Here is a 14,150-nt window from a genome sequence, read left to right as displayed (position 1 = left end):
AACTGGCCATGCAGTAAATCAGGATTATATTCCTTAAAGGGATAGTTCACCCAAAATTGAAAATTCTGTCATTAATTACTCCCCCTCATGTCTTTCCACACTCACAAGACCTTCGTTCATCTTCTGAACACAAATTAAGATTTTTTTGATGAAATCCATGAGCTCTCCGACCCTGCATAGACAGCAACGCAACTGACATGATCAAGGCCCAGACAGGCAGTAAGGACATCGTTAAAATAGTCCATGTTGTGAATGCACATGGAAGACTTATACGGAAGAGAAGAAATTGTTGAATAAAGTAATTATTTTTGGTTCCTTTGCACACAAAAAGTATTCTCGTATCTTCATAATATCACGGTTGGACCACAGATGTCATGTCACATGGACTATTTTAACAATGTCCTTACTACCTTTCTGGTCCTTGAACGTGTCAGTTGTGTTGCTGTCTATGCAGGGTCAGAGAGCTCACGGATTTCATCAAAAATATCTTAATTTGTGTTCCGAAGATGAACGAAGGTCTTACGGGTTTGAATAACATGAGGGTGAGTAATTAATGACAGAATTCTCATTTTTGGGTGAACTATCCCTTAGCTTACTACTTTGTCACAGCTCATGTTTTATTCATCATGAATGCACAAAATAATATTTTTATACTTTTAAAAAATTTTTTTTAGAGACATAACATTTCATAACTTTACATTTTCACAGTCAATTTTCTAATACTTGTTTTGCTCCTTTTGTAGATTATCATAGTTTTAAACGGGTAATAAAATGATGAGTTTTTAGAATAAAATCTGTGTCTGGGACAAGTGCAAAACTATAAAATCTATACATTGATTTGTAATTAAATGCTGGAGAAAAGTTTAGTGTTACAAAAAGAAAAAAGCTGGGGAAAAAATCAACCACTAGGACATAAAAGTTCTTGTAGATGAAGAAACACCCATTCATTCAAAGTTATCTGTCCTGTGTTAGTAGATCTTTATCCATATTTATAAGACATTATCCAAATTAAAAGAAGGGAGAGTGACAGCACTGGAAGAGAGACAGCGAGAGCAAGAGAGGAAAGTATGTGCTGAGCTGACGTGTTTGGTTGAGGACTCCTTGCCCCATAGGACAGGTTACGGCCCCTTCATTGAGAGGGGTGAGGTATGAGGCAGTACATTTTAGACAGCAGAAAGGGCTTTTTGAGGGCTGTCTTGTGGCAGATGGGAGAGGGATTTATGTCATGTGAGGGATAGAGAGTCATAAATCTCATTAGAGCATCTGCTAATGCTGGAACTCTCAAACATCAGACTTGACGCAGGAAGAAGTGCTGGTTTAATGCTTACAGGGACCTTCTATTGCAAAATACTCCGGAGAACTGAGTCGTCTTTGTCCTTTCACACTTTCATCCTCCGAATCTCTGTATCACCGCATGAGAATCTCTCTTTTCTTTAATCGGTGTGCACTAGGGGCATTCGCAGAGTTCTGCTAATTAGATGTAATCTGGTTTTTCTTTGTTTCACATCTTTCTTTATCCCCTCTTGGGCCACGGTTCCTAAGGACACGCATTATCTTCAGCTGATAAGGATATGTCTCTTCCTTCTGCCTGTTCGATCTTGAATTTGGCTGACCGGTTGCTGGGTGGCTCGACATGCGTGTTAGATTTCTTGTGTGTAAAGAAAAGTAAGATAGACCAAAGCACTTGTTTGTTGAGAAGGATTTGTCGAAGGTGATAGTGTAGCATAACCCTCCTGGATCGATGTTGACCTTTATATGTCTAAGCCTTCTAAATCCTTTACCCAAGATACCGTCTGTGTGACGGATCTCTTATAATCTGACAAATGTGATACAAACAAATAGATAAAGGGATGTTAGAACTGTGCCAAAGGGTTTTCCTTGTTAATGTAGGTTTTGCTGATTGTTCATTTACAATTCATCATTTACTCACTTATGGAGTTATTTCAAAACAGTTTGTCTTTTTTTTTCTTCTGTAGACATAAAATATGTTTTTTTTCTATCCATACAATGGAAATAAATAGTGTGGTTTGCAACATTCTTCAAAATATCAATTTCATTCTTCAAAATATCAATTCAAAATAATGCCAGAATTTAAATATTTGGGTTAACTATCCCTTTAAAGAAGCTCTGTATATATAGACTGGTTGAGGGCATGTCTGTCTGATGCCAGATGTGTTTTCAAAGATGTATAGATGCTAATCTCAATTGTTCAGTGGGGTAACTGACTGGTATTCATCACACAAAATGACTGAATTATGCAACCTTTTAGCAAACAAAATCATCAGTCATTATAAATACAGAGACCTACGCGTTAATAACAGCAAGTGATTTGAAGACTGACAATCATTGTCGTGAAATGTGTTAAAGTTTGAAGGCTCGACACAACTTCTTTTAGTCTTTCAGCATGTTCAAACACTCTCTGTGAAGTTGTGCTCCCTTTAAAGCACTGCCACTAAAAATGTTAAAGCCACCTAAAAAGAAAAAAAAAAGTAGTTGACCTCATTTTTAATTTTTCGCCTACTAGTTGACCATTCTGACCGTGCTTCCTTCTAATAACAAGTATATATGTGATGTTCTCTGAGTGTTAGTTGGACATTTTATATTCAGCATGGTGTCACCTAAAGAGCGTTTGTGTCATTCGAGAAAGGTGAAGGGGAGCTCTGAGGCGTGAAGCTCTGGAGAGACTGGAGAGGCTTTGGTACAGAGTGAGCAGTAGATGACTGCCGAACCATCTTTTTCTTTTCAAGAGAGGCCCAGGAGGCCCCACACAGGGGCACATGCACACACACACAACCTGGAGAAATTCACAGAGCAGTGCTCTTGCCAAACCGACGGAGTATTTTTGTGGAATGAAGAGAGAGAGGGAGAAAAAAAAGAGAAATAACAGAAGAAAAAAAGGTTGATGGAAAGCTGCTGTAGGTGTCTGTGTCAGTAGAGGAAGAGAGCGATGGAACCGTGTGAAAGAAAGAGTGAGAACCTGCTTAAGTTTCCTGTCTCTTTGTTTTGGCCGCAGAGAAACTCAAAGGCCTCGGCAGATAGTCAGGCAACTGAAAAAAAGAAGAAAAAAAACACCCCCCTTTCACCTCTCCTTTTTCTCCCAAGCTATTTCTTTCTCTTTCACTTTCTAACTAATTGTCTTAACTCAATCTCATACACACAAACCTCATGGACTAAATTAGGTTTGCTGCTGAATTTTCTGTTGTTTCTGCCTTTTTTTTTTCCCCCAGCTTTTTTTCCCCCCGGTTCAGGCACCACTTCAGCCACGGGTACGTTCTGTCTTGCACACTTATTATACACTTTTGGTTGTCTTTAACAAGCCCTGCTTTTCAGTAATAAAGGTGGTTGTTTAAATAAGCGTAAACTCTGAGATGTTTTTTAGTGTGCTCTGACATGCTTGACAGGTCAGTTTTGGTTTGAATCGAGTTATGATACTGTGAAATGTATTGAATTTTTACATATATATTATATCTTGAGGAATGTGATTGAGTGGGTACTGTTTATCTTCTCAAGAGTTTGGATCAGTCACTTAGAAAATAATGGTTTATGTATACTAATTGCTGGATTTGCGATGGTTTGCACTCTTCATGTCATCAAATCTTGAAAGCTTCTAAAAAGATTTTTGTTGGAATCACACAGCAGCAAGAAAACAGCTCCGTCTCAGTCACAAGTCTATATTATACTTTTCAGTAGAGCCATATCCATTAACAATTTTATTTTACTTATTTCTTTTAGTGCCGACTGTAAGACGTGTATGTATCTCTAATTGTATCTCAACTAGTAGGGCATGGTGGTAGCAACTAGGCATGGGCCGATTACCGGTTTCAAGGTATACCGCGATTTGAAAATGTCACGGTTTCAAAACCGCTAATATTTTCCGTTATACCGTTCCTGCAGTATGCGCTGTTTTTCATGTCTCCTCAAAGACTGGAAGTGTAGGAATCCCTCAGGTTGAGTGCAGTGTAGAGAGTAACACGACCCTCCTCCTCCTGTTGGTGCAAGCGAGCGGTCAGTCACGTGTGTGTAGGACGGCCGAACTTAAGGAGCTTCCCCTGGAACTTACGCGATCGGCGTTTTTTTGTCTTATTGCAAGAAACTCGTCTCTGTTCTGGACTTGTACAAACTGCGTTGCAATGCAATCGTTTTCCAAAATGTAATTTATGTGAAAATATGAAGTCTGTAAACGCCTGTTAACACAGGCCAGAGACGCTGAAGACGGACGCACAGAGAAAAATACTGTAGCAGGCAGATCACTCACTGTTCATGATGCACGAACTATTGGAAGAAAATCCTCAATATTGATTTGAGGGTTTAAATGAATGTGTTTCTGAGGGGAACTGACTGTCTTCAGAAAAGTTTACAAAGTATTTTCTTTTCATCTTGTCTCTGTATAGTTCATATTAAAGCAGTGTTTCAGGCAGTGCTGCTTTGTTTACGCGGTAACCAAGGAAACGCAGTATCTGTTGTTCCATGAGCGCCTCCTGCTGTCAGAGAGTGAATCTGCATCTCATTCAGAGCTTCTGCTGTTTGCTTCGTTCAGGCATGTAGTATAATTTCACAAAGCTAGTCAGAACATTCTATTTTTTCTTCAAATTGGGTTCTTATTAAATCAAATTGTGTATATGAAATTATATAACTAAATGATATGAAATTATATAAATGATATGTATATGAATTCTATAACTAAAATGAAATAACTAATTACAGATTTAGGTTAAATAAAGATGCCAGTCTTTATTTTTCTTCGTTTTAGGAAATAAATCAAAGAAAAAATAAACAAATTCTACTGTTCCTAATATTCTGTATGTTGCTCAAAAACAAAATATATTGTGTTCAGCAGAAATTTATATATATATATATTTTTTTTTTACCCAGTCATTTCAAAATAGCACATTTTAGAGCTGTAACGATAATACAATACCGTGAAACTGTGATATTTTTGGTTAAAGGGGTCATATGATGCTTTTTTTAAAGATCATTATTTTGTGTATGTGGTGTAACAGAATATGTTGACATGCTTTAATGTTCAAAAAACACATTCTTTTTCAAATCCTCTATGCCCCGCCTTTCTCTAACGCTTCGTTTTCTACAAAGTCCCTCCTTCCGACAAGCGCAGTCTGCTCTGATTGGCCAGCTGACCCAGTGCATTGTGATTGGCCGAACACCGCAAGCACTCGTCAGAAATGTAACGCCCCTTACCATAATCGCGAGCTTCATCTTTCAAAATTAATGTAAAGACAGAGCCCGAAAGGGGAACAGAGTCGCGTGACAGACACCGTGATGAAGCTGGTCTCTCTTGCTCTCTCTCTCACACACACGCGCAGGCACGCATGCGCACACACACACACGCCCGATGCGCAAAACTCCACATTTGAACAGTCAATAGCAAATACTTAAACTAATAACAAAACAGTAGCTGATTCAGAAGTGCCAGATTGTCATAGCAAAGTCAGAATGACCTCCTCTCCTAGGTTCATGAAACGGTTGTCCATAAAATGCATTGCTGTTCTGTTGTAAGTAATCTTAAAGATTCCTAAATGCATCTACTTCTGGAAGGCCAAATAACGTGCTTTTGCTTTCGCCTAGAAACACACAGCGTCTCCCTGACATGGCTGCTTCAACACTAACTGCGGATACTGAAACCATGCCTTCTTTCTTTGCGTGAACATTTGGGCGGCATTATGCTAATATTTCCACATAGTGAGGTAGATATGTGGGGCGTGTTAGAACGAGCCGTTTTAGGGGGCATGGTAGAGTCTTAACTTTTATAAAGAATATCTCTTTGGTTTTGAGACTTTAGTCTTTGCAACTTCAGGGATCTTATCTATGCACAATCAGCTTGTAACACTCCAAAGAGAACGGAAAACTTGAAATCGCATCATATGACCCCTTTAAGGTTATCATACCGTCAAAATCTCATACCGGCCCATGCCTAGTAGCAACACTTGGGTACTTCTCAGGAAACTCACTTACTGATAAACAATATATTATAGTTAGTTACTGAGGGTTGCAGAATATTTAAATTTTGTCAGTAATTGTTTACATTAGGGTTGGGACGATAGACGATGCCATCGCCGATGGCTGATGGATATCACAATGTTGAGCCGGCATCGTGATTCCCCCCCTCCCCCTCAATCTGCCGCGTCCCAATACCGTGTTTGGAAAGAAAATTATGTGTATACGGAACCCCTAAAGGGAATAAATACGAAATGGGAGGAAAATGTATTTCAATACTTTTTCTCGCAGTTTTATCATTGGGTAATTACAGTATACTGTATATAAATTGCGGGCATCAGGGAGCCACTATTATGCCTAGCATTGAAACTGCTTTTGAATGCACGATCGCTTTTTAGTTTCACTTTCACTTTTGAGATTCGCACGTACTCTGCTTATACTATGGAGCAGCGGTACTTACCACACATTTTACAAATCATTCGCCGATCGTCCTATCAGTCATCTCTCCTAACTATGTTTATGTGGTAAGTGAAATTTGATGTACTGTAATGTAACAGGCAATCGTTAGCAAACGTTATTTGTTTTCCGTGCCTTTCTAAATACGGATTCACGCCTGGCTCCATGATGTCATCATGCATCGTGATGTTTCAGTGTAGACATCGTCCAAAGCCAGTTTTGTAGACATCGCCCAACCCTGGTTTACATTATTTTGCTGAGACTTTTGTGCCACTATTTTAATGATATTTTATTGATTTTAGATTGACTTACTCCTAAACATCAGGAAAGCATAAACAGGAACTGGTTTTTATTGTTCAGACAGCCGTGTTTGTATTGCAGCCCATTCACATGAATGAATGACACATTTATATAGAGCTTTATTGTGTATTGCTGTACACCCAAAGTGCTTTACAATCATGTGGAGGGGGTCTCTCCTCAACCACCACCAGTGTGCAGCATCCACCTGGATGATTCAACGGCAGCCACAGGACAATGGCGCCAGTGCGCTCACCACACACTAGCTACAGGTGGAGAGGAGAGAGAGTCATAGAGCCAATCAAGTGGATGGGGATTATTAGGAGGCCATCATTGACAAGGACCAGTGGTGGAAATTTGGCCAGGACACCGGGGATACACCCCTACTCTTTACGAGAAGTGCCATGGGATTTTTAATGACCATAGAGAGTCAGGACCTCGGTTAACGTCTCATCCGAAAGACGGTGCTTTTTGACAGTATAGGGTCCCCGTCACTACACTGGGGTGTTAAGACCCACACAGACCACAGGGTGATCACCCCCTGTTAACATCGTTAACGGTTACGATAACTAAAGTTTTCTTAATGACACAGAGGAATGCTATTGTTGGGATCACTTCAGAAATTTTTTTCTCCATCTAATGAATGATAAAAACATTGACAGCCAATCAGAATCACCTGATATTAAACCGCTCATGTATTTGAAGTGGCAGACGACAGGCCTGCAGTGTGGCTTTACAGTAAACAGAACTTTGTTGTCCGTTGGTGTGGATGCTAATATCGCAGTAGTTATCGTTCTTTGTGTAAACATCGTTTAGTCTGATTGATATGGCAGTCAGGGGCTGTTCTATCGGGGTCCATTACCCACCAGGCCTACATCAGGCTGAACAGCTCACACAGGTTATTTGTCAGTTAACACCTGCTCTGCTTTAAGGACCTGCTCATTACAGCACTTTCCTATGCCCTATTTGCTGAGTTAGGGCATAGTTAATTACTGCTAATGACTCAGTCTGGCTGTTCGTCCTTGAGTTCCTCCGTTCGTAAGGAGGAGTTTGGTCCCCTGAGACCTTGGCATCCACTGTACGAGCAGAGAACAGGCTGCTGCTCCTCGAGTCCTTAGCCAGACAGCCCATCTGAGAGGCCAGCCGCTACCCACTGTGTGCATGCAGGGCAGTGAGCAGAGAGATGACTCATGGCCTAGTGAAGCATGCTTTTTGGATGGGGTTTTTTTTTTTTTCAAGCTCTGAACTTGCTCTTTAGAAATTCACTTTACTAAAATGTCTCTTGGCAGTAACATAGGCACCAAATAAATTGCCACTTTTCCCCCAGCAGGGGGCTGGTGCAAAAGCTGACGTCCCATTTCAGTTTTGTGCCTTTGTTATTGAAAAAGCATTGTGATTCATTTTATTTGTTATATATTTAATTAAAATGTTACTTATATATGTATATATAATGTGTGTGTGTGTTTGTTTGTTTGTTTGTAATTAATGTATTAATTGTAACTGGTTGAATCAAGTCGCTGAATCAGATGACTTAGGATGGTGGAATATGTTCATGAAATGAAAACAAAGACCTTGATGTAATGTTTATTTGGTGTATATGTAGGTGTGTTTCATTTTTCAGTGTCCTCTCTGAGCAGTCCATTTACATAAAGTTGTTAAAGGGGTGGTTGATTATGATTTCACTTTTTGAACTTTAGTTAGGGTGTAATGTTGCTGTTATAGCATAAACAACGTCTGAAAAGTTACGACGCTCAGAGTTCAATGCAAAGGGATATATTTTCTTTCAAGGAAATCACTGTTTAAAGGGTTACTCCACCCTAAAATGAAAATTTTGTCATTAATCACTTACCCCCATGTCGTTCCAAACCCGTAAAAGCTTAGTTCGTCTTCGGAACACAATTTAAGATATTTTGGATGAAAACCGGGAGGCTTGTGACTGTCCCATTGACTGCCTAATAAATTACACTGCCAAGGTCCAGAAAAGTATGAAAGACATCGTCAGAATAGTCCATCTGCCATCACGAGAATACTTTTTGTATGCGAGGAAAACAAAAATAACGACTTTATTCAACAATTCGTCTCCGATGTGTGTCTCCGCATCACCGTAGTGCCATTTTGGAGAATATCCGCTGAACGCAAGCAGCGTACGCTCTTCTGTGTCAGCCGCGCTACGCTGACGCTGCTTGCGTTCAGTGGTTATTCTCAAAATGGCGCTACGGGGATGCAGAGAGACACAGAGGAGACGAATTGTTGAATAAAGTCATTATTTTTGTTTTCTTCGCGTACAAAAAGTATTCTCGTCGCTTCATAACGTTACGGTTGAACCACTGATGGCAGATGGACTATTCTGACCATGTCTTTCATAATTTTCTGGACCTTGGCAGTGTGTTTTATTAGGCAGTCAATGGGACCATCACAAAGGGGAAGTCGTGGCCTAATGGTTAGAGTGTCGGACTCGTAACCCAAAGGTTGCGGGTTCGAGTCTCGTACCGGCAGGGATTGTAGGTGGGGGGAGTGAATGTACAGCTCTCTCCCACCATCAATACCACGACTGTACTAAAAAAGGCTGGTAGGGACTACAATGAGCTTCTTCCTGGGTTTGTGACATTACCAACCCCGATGTTTACATAAACCCCGCCCCCGGGAGCATGCAACTACCCGTAATGGTAAGGGGGAGTGACGTTTCCGGACAACGTGCACTAGGCGGTTAGCGAATCACAAACACACTGAGCCCGCTAACCAATCAGAGCCCATTGCATATTTCTGAGGGAGGGGCTTCATAGAACCAGGAACTCAACAAACCGTTTTGACGAGAATGGAAATAGCGGTGTAGAATAAAGTTAAAATGTGAAAATAAAATAGGTTTTTTTTAAACGAAGCATGAACACGTTACACTGCACCCCATAAACACAATCAAGCTTTCAAAAAAAGCTGATCAACCACCCCTTTAAAGATGGGATTTTTCATTGCTCTGTGAGTCATTTTAATAACAGATTATTTAGCTTTTCTCATTTAGTTAATTAAACCAACACTTTGCGTTATGTGGTAAATTATAGCATAATAATGGGGCTTTATTTTACTGAGATACCCGTATGGAGTTAGTGGGATGAAATTGGGTTCTGCGTTTATTCCAAGTATGGGTCACCATACTTGGCCACATGTCATGTCACGTCACTGTCACGTGTCACGTCACAAGCCTCCCGTTTTTAATCCAAAATATCTTAAATTGTGTTCCGAACGAAGCTTTTACGGGTTTGGAACGACATGGGGGTAAGTGATTAATGACAACATTTTCATTTTGGGGTGGAGTAACCCTTTAACACTGCACCCCATAAACACAATCAAGCTTTCAAAAAAAGCTGATCAACCACCCCTTTAAAGATGGGATTTTTCATTGCTCTGTGAGTCATTTTAATAACAGATTATTTAGCTTTTCTCATTTAGTTAATTAAACCAACACTTTGCGTTATGTGGTAAATTATAGCATAATAATGGGGCTTTATTTTACTGAGATACCCGTATGGAGTTAGTGGGATGAAATTGGGTTCTGCGTTTCTTAAAATTTCACTATTTTGAGTTAAACCTGTAAGGCAAAGATCCCTGAATATAATGAGACCTGAAATAGAATGACACACATAGGAATATGTGGCATATATTATCAATCCATGTATTTTCCTCAGTTGTAAAAAAATTTGAACATTGGTGTGTGTGTTCAAATTCGGTGTGCGTTTGTGTGTGTGTATGTGTTTGAACCGCTGGAGGTGGTGTGTGTTTGTGTGTGGAGAGACAGAGAAGTTCTCTGACTGGGTCAGTATTTATAGCCTGCCTCAGGCAGTGCAGCCTACCGCCATCTTGTTTTTTTTGCCTGCCGTGTTTGTGTGTGTGTGTTCACACGAGCTCGATCTCCCTTTAAAAATTACCGTTCTATAAGCATACTGTCCTTGAGTGTGTGTTTTGAAATGTGGCTGATCACTTTCTGTGTAAAAGCCCCACTGTAGCAGTAATAGAAGAACAAAGGGATTGTGGGAAAAGCACGGAATGGCTCATAATAGAGCTGTCTGTCTTCATAATGTTCCTGTCTGAATATCAAACAGTTTGGTGGAATGTGGAGTGAAAGAACGCAGACACACATGTACCGGTAGCGCAGGTCCTGTGAGCCGAGCTCCGGTATCTGCTCCACAGGCTGTACCTGCTCGTCTTCACGCACGTTCCTTTGATCATAAAGCTCTGGCTTATAAGACCTGGCCTGGACTAATTCCAGCCTAGGGTGTCAGACGCAGCAGGTTACTGTGCGGTTCCTCAGTGTTTAGCAGTTAGTGGTGCTTCATCCCAGATTAGAGGTTTGTGCAAATTGCTTTGGTTTAAGAAGTGGCCTCGGTCCAGAGATTGCAGATTCCCTAGTGAAATTTGTGGCCTCGTTGTTATGACGCAGTGTTGGGAAAGTTACTTTGCGACGAGGCTAATCATAATTTAAAACAGAGATGGGCACTCAGTTAGTGACTCGGACTCGAGTCACATTTTTATAGACTTCAGACTTGACTTCAGAATCGAACCGAAATGACTCCAGACTTGACTCGACTCAAGGAAAAAGGACTTGTGAATATTTTAAAAGCAACTCGAGTCTTTTATCCTTAAATAGTTATAAACTGATTTTAAAAAGGTGAACTACATCCGCACCCCTGCATCCATCCGGACTGCGAGCCGTAACATAGCACCATTTTAAGTGAGCAGCGCGTCAAAACAGCGGAGCGGATCACATAACAAGCACTCAGGGTCGTTTATGGTAAATATCTTTCAGCGCTACAAACCAGATGTGACAAGACGTTATTCTGACATTTAGCATTATTAATCTGTAGGCTAAGAACATTTAAAAAAATATCTAGGCCTAATTATAATTGGGAAAGTTGGTGTTAGGTGGCTAGGATGGAATTTAAACTTTGAAACTGTTAGTTTCAAGATTGGGAACATTTTGATTATTGTAGCTACATTGTTTTTAGTAGGCTAGATATATAGATTTCAGGAGGAAAACCCTGAACAGAAACAGTATTTTTTTTGTCACATGGCCTCACATGTATCTAAATGTAAAAAGACAATACATGTAAAAAAAAAAAAATTTTTTTTTTTTTTTTTTTTGTCCGGACCTTTGCTTGGAAGAAAATATAGAGGCCGTGCCTCTTGGAACTTTAATTGAATACCCCTGACTTATTTCATAAATACGTATGTATTTATAAAATGTATGGTTTTGTAATATCTGTGTCAAATATTTCCATGTGTCATAGTAGATCGGACTCTTATTGTAGAATTTGATTACAGAAAAACAGTTTTGAACATGGTAATGATTTAAAACATATAAGTAACAGGCTGGATGTACATTAACCTTACATCTTAACACCTCTGTTTTTTTTTACAAAGCAGATCATAGATCATATATTTTGTCTATAGCCTATAAAATAGCTTCGTAAATGGGGAGATTTCAATACATGAGGATTCTGAATGGGATTTTTTAGGGAGCCATTAAATGACTTGAGACTTGACTCGGACTCGTGAACATCTGATTTAAAGTATTTAAACTACAGTCTTTATGAGCCTCTTTATGAAGTAGCTAGCAGCTATTACAAGCTACTAAATGTTTTTGTTTTTAACCAGCTACATTTAAGCCATTTAAGAGGACAATATTATATAATATTTTTTATAACTGTCAGAGAAAATCAGAGCAGTATTTATCAGTCATGAAAGCAATAAGTATCTTAAATACAACTAATGAAATAAACGAAATGCCTAAGTAGGGCATTCATATTTGTGTATAATATAAATCATATTCAGTGTTTCCCCTAGGTTTATGGCTTTGGGGGGGCGGGGGGAGAACCCACTGCTGGAGCGGTTCTCGTTCTCGAGTCAAGAACCGGTTGCATCGGTTTTCGGATCACCAGTACACTGAACCGAGAACCGTTTCTTTCGGACATGTCCGATTTGAGAACCGATGAGCTGATGATACTGCGTATGCGTGTAATTTTTCAAGAGGACGAAAAGCATACTATCCAAGTATTTTGTTAAAAATCAGATAGTGTGATATAAATATATTTTATTTTACTTTTTAAAAAAAGATGAATGTATCTAATCTGTGTACTTTGTTCAGTTGAAGATTGTTAGGTTATAGGCCAAAGGGGTTTGTCAGGGAAGTTGGATAATAATTAAGACTCTATGTTTAATAGGAATAAGGGATGATTTATGAAATACCTGTACTGTAATTAATTATCAGATTATAATGATGTTTTAATTGACTGATGTTATGATTACTGACTTTATATTTGAATGTGTTAAGCCCACGATAGACTTGACGCCATTACGTCATCGCCAATTACGTCGAGCGTAAAAGAACCGGTGAACCGGTTTTTTCAACAGGTTTATTGAATCGAACTGTCCGAAAGAACCGGTTCGCGGAAAAGAACCGAACTTTCCATCACCGCGACCATAACGTAGAGACTGAAATGACATGCCGTCGTGTGAATAATATAAATAACATGGCTATTAGTTTGCTTAATGAAAGAAAAAGGTATAGACATATTCTATAAGAAAGGTAACTTTAAATGACTTCTCTTGTGATTTGGCTCTATAGAGAAAATATAATTAAATAAAATGAACTTGACCTTCAAGGGGGGCGGGGGGAAACACTGATATTTCTATTATATATAAATATTAAATATATTTCTAAAATATATACATCTGTGTGTGTGTGTTTAAAATAACTGTTTTTTACTTTAATATGCCATTACCATTGACAATTTTCAGCAGTCATTACTCCAGGCTTCAGTGTCACATGATCCTTTAGAAATCATTTTAATATGCTGATTTTGTAGAAACCATTATACATTTTTACAGGATTAGTTGCATTTATTTGAAATTAAAATTCTTTTGTAACATTATAAATGTCCTTACTGCCATTATAATGCATGCTTGCTGAATAAAAATATAAATTTCTTTCAAAACTGACCAAATATTAAGATTCTGATCCCAGAAGTCTCTGTGTAGTGCGATGACTCAAATCTTTGTTAACCAATTCAATAAAACTAACTAATTAATCTGAATAAACGATTTCACTCAAATGAATTGGACTTCCCATTGTTTCTTTAAAGAGATGAGGGGCATTGTAAAGTACCTTGAGAATTGTGTGCAATACAATAATATTTGTCACAATGTACTGCTGATTTTCACTGGAACAACGACAACATTTTGAAATCAGATGAGCTGTTGTCATAGTAGTAAAGAAAGTTGCATAGCACAACTTGAGTCTTATTGTTATTGGGGGGAAAAAACGATTTTTGGAACGATTCAATTGATTTAGACAACATTAATGCATTTGTGCAGTGCCAGTGATATGACAATCTGCTCATGTTCACTGTTACTCTGTTTTAGTGCTTGTGCCAGGGGAGGGGGGGGGGGGGGTC

At 39.1% G+C, this 14,150-nt stretch overlaps 1 protein-coding gene across 1 annotated transcript in view; it reads left to right on the top strand.

Moving 5' to 3' along the window:
* The window catches only part of LOC107601217 (trinucleotide repeat-containing gene 6C protein-like), a 75,269-nt gene that overhangs the window by 12,709 nt on the left and 48,410 nt on the right, over nucleotides 1-14,150 (top strand). The gene's annotated exons all lie outside the window — the stretch shown is intronic.

The sequence above is a fragment of the Sinocyclocheilus grahami genome, unplaced genomic scaffold, assembly GCF_001515645.1.
Source record: "Sinocyclocheilus grahami isolate Dianchi unplaced genomic scaffold, SAMN03320097.WGS_v1.1 scaffold302.1, whole genome shotgun sequence".
Lineage (NCBI taxonomy): Eukaryota > Metazoa > Chordata > Actinopteri > Cypriniformes > Cyprinidae > Sinocyclocheilus > Sinocyclocheilus grahami.
The sequence above is the reverse complement of the archived record's forward strand: the minus strand, read 5'-3'. Positions and strand labels throughout refer to the sequence as shown.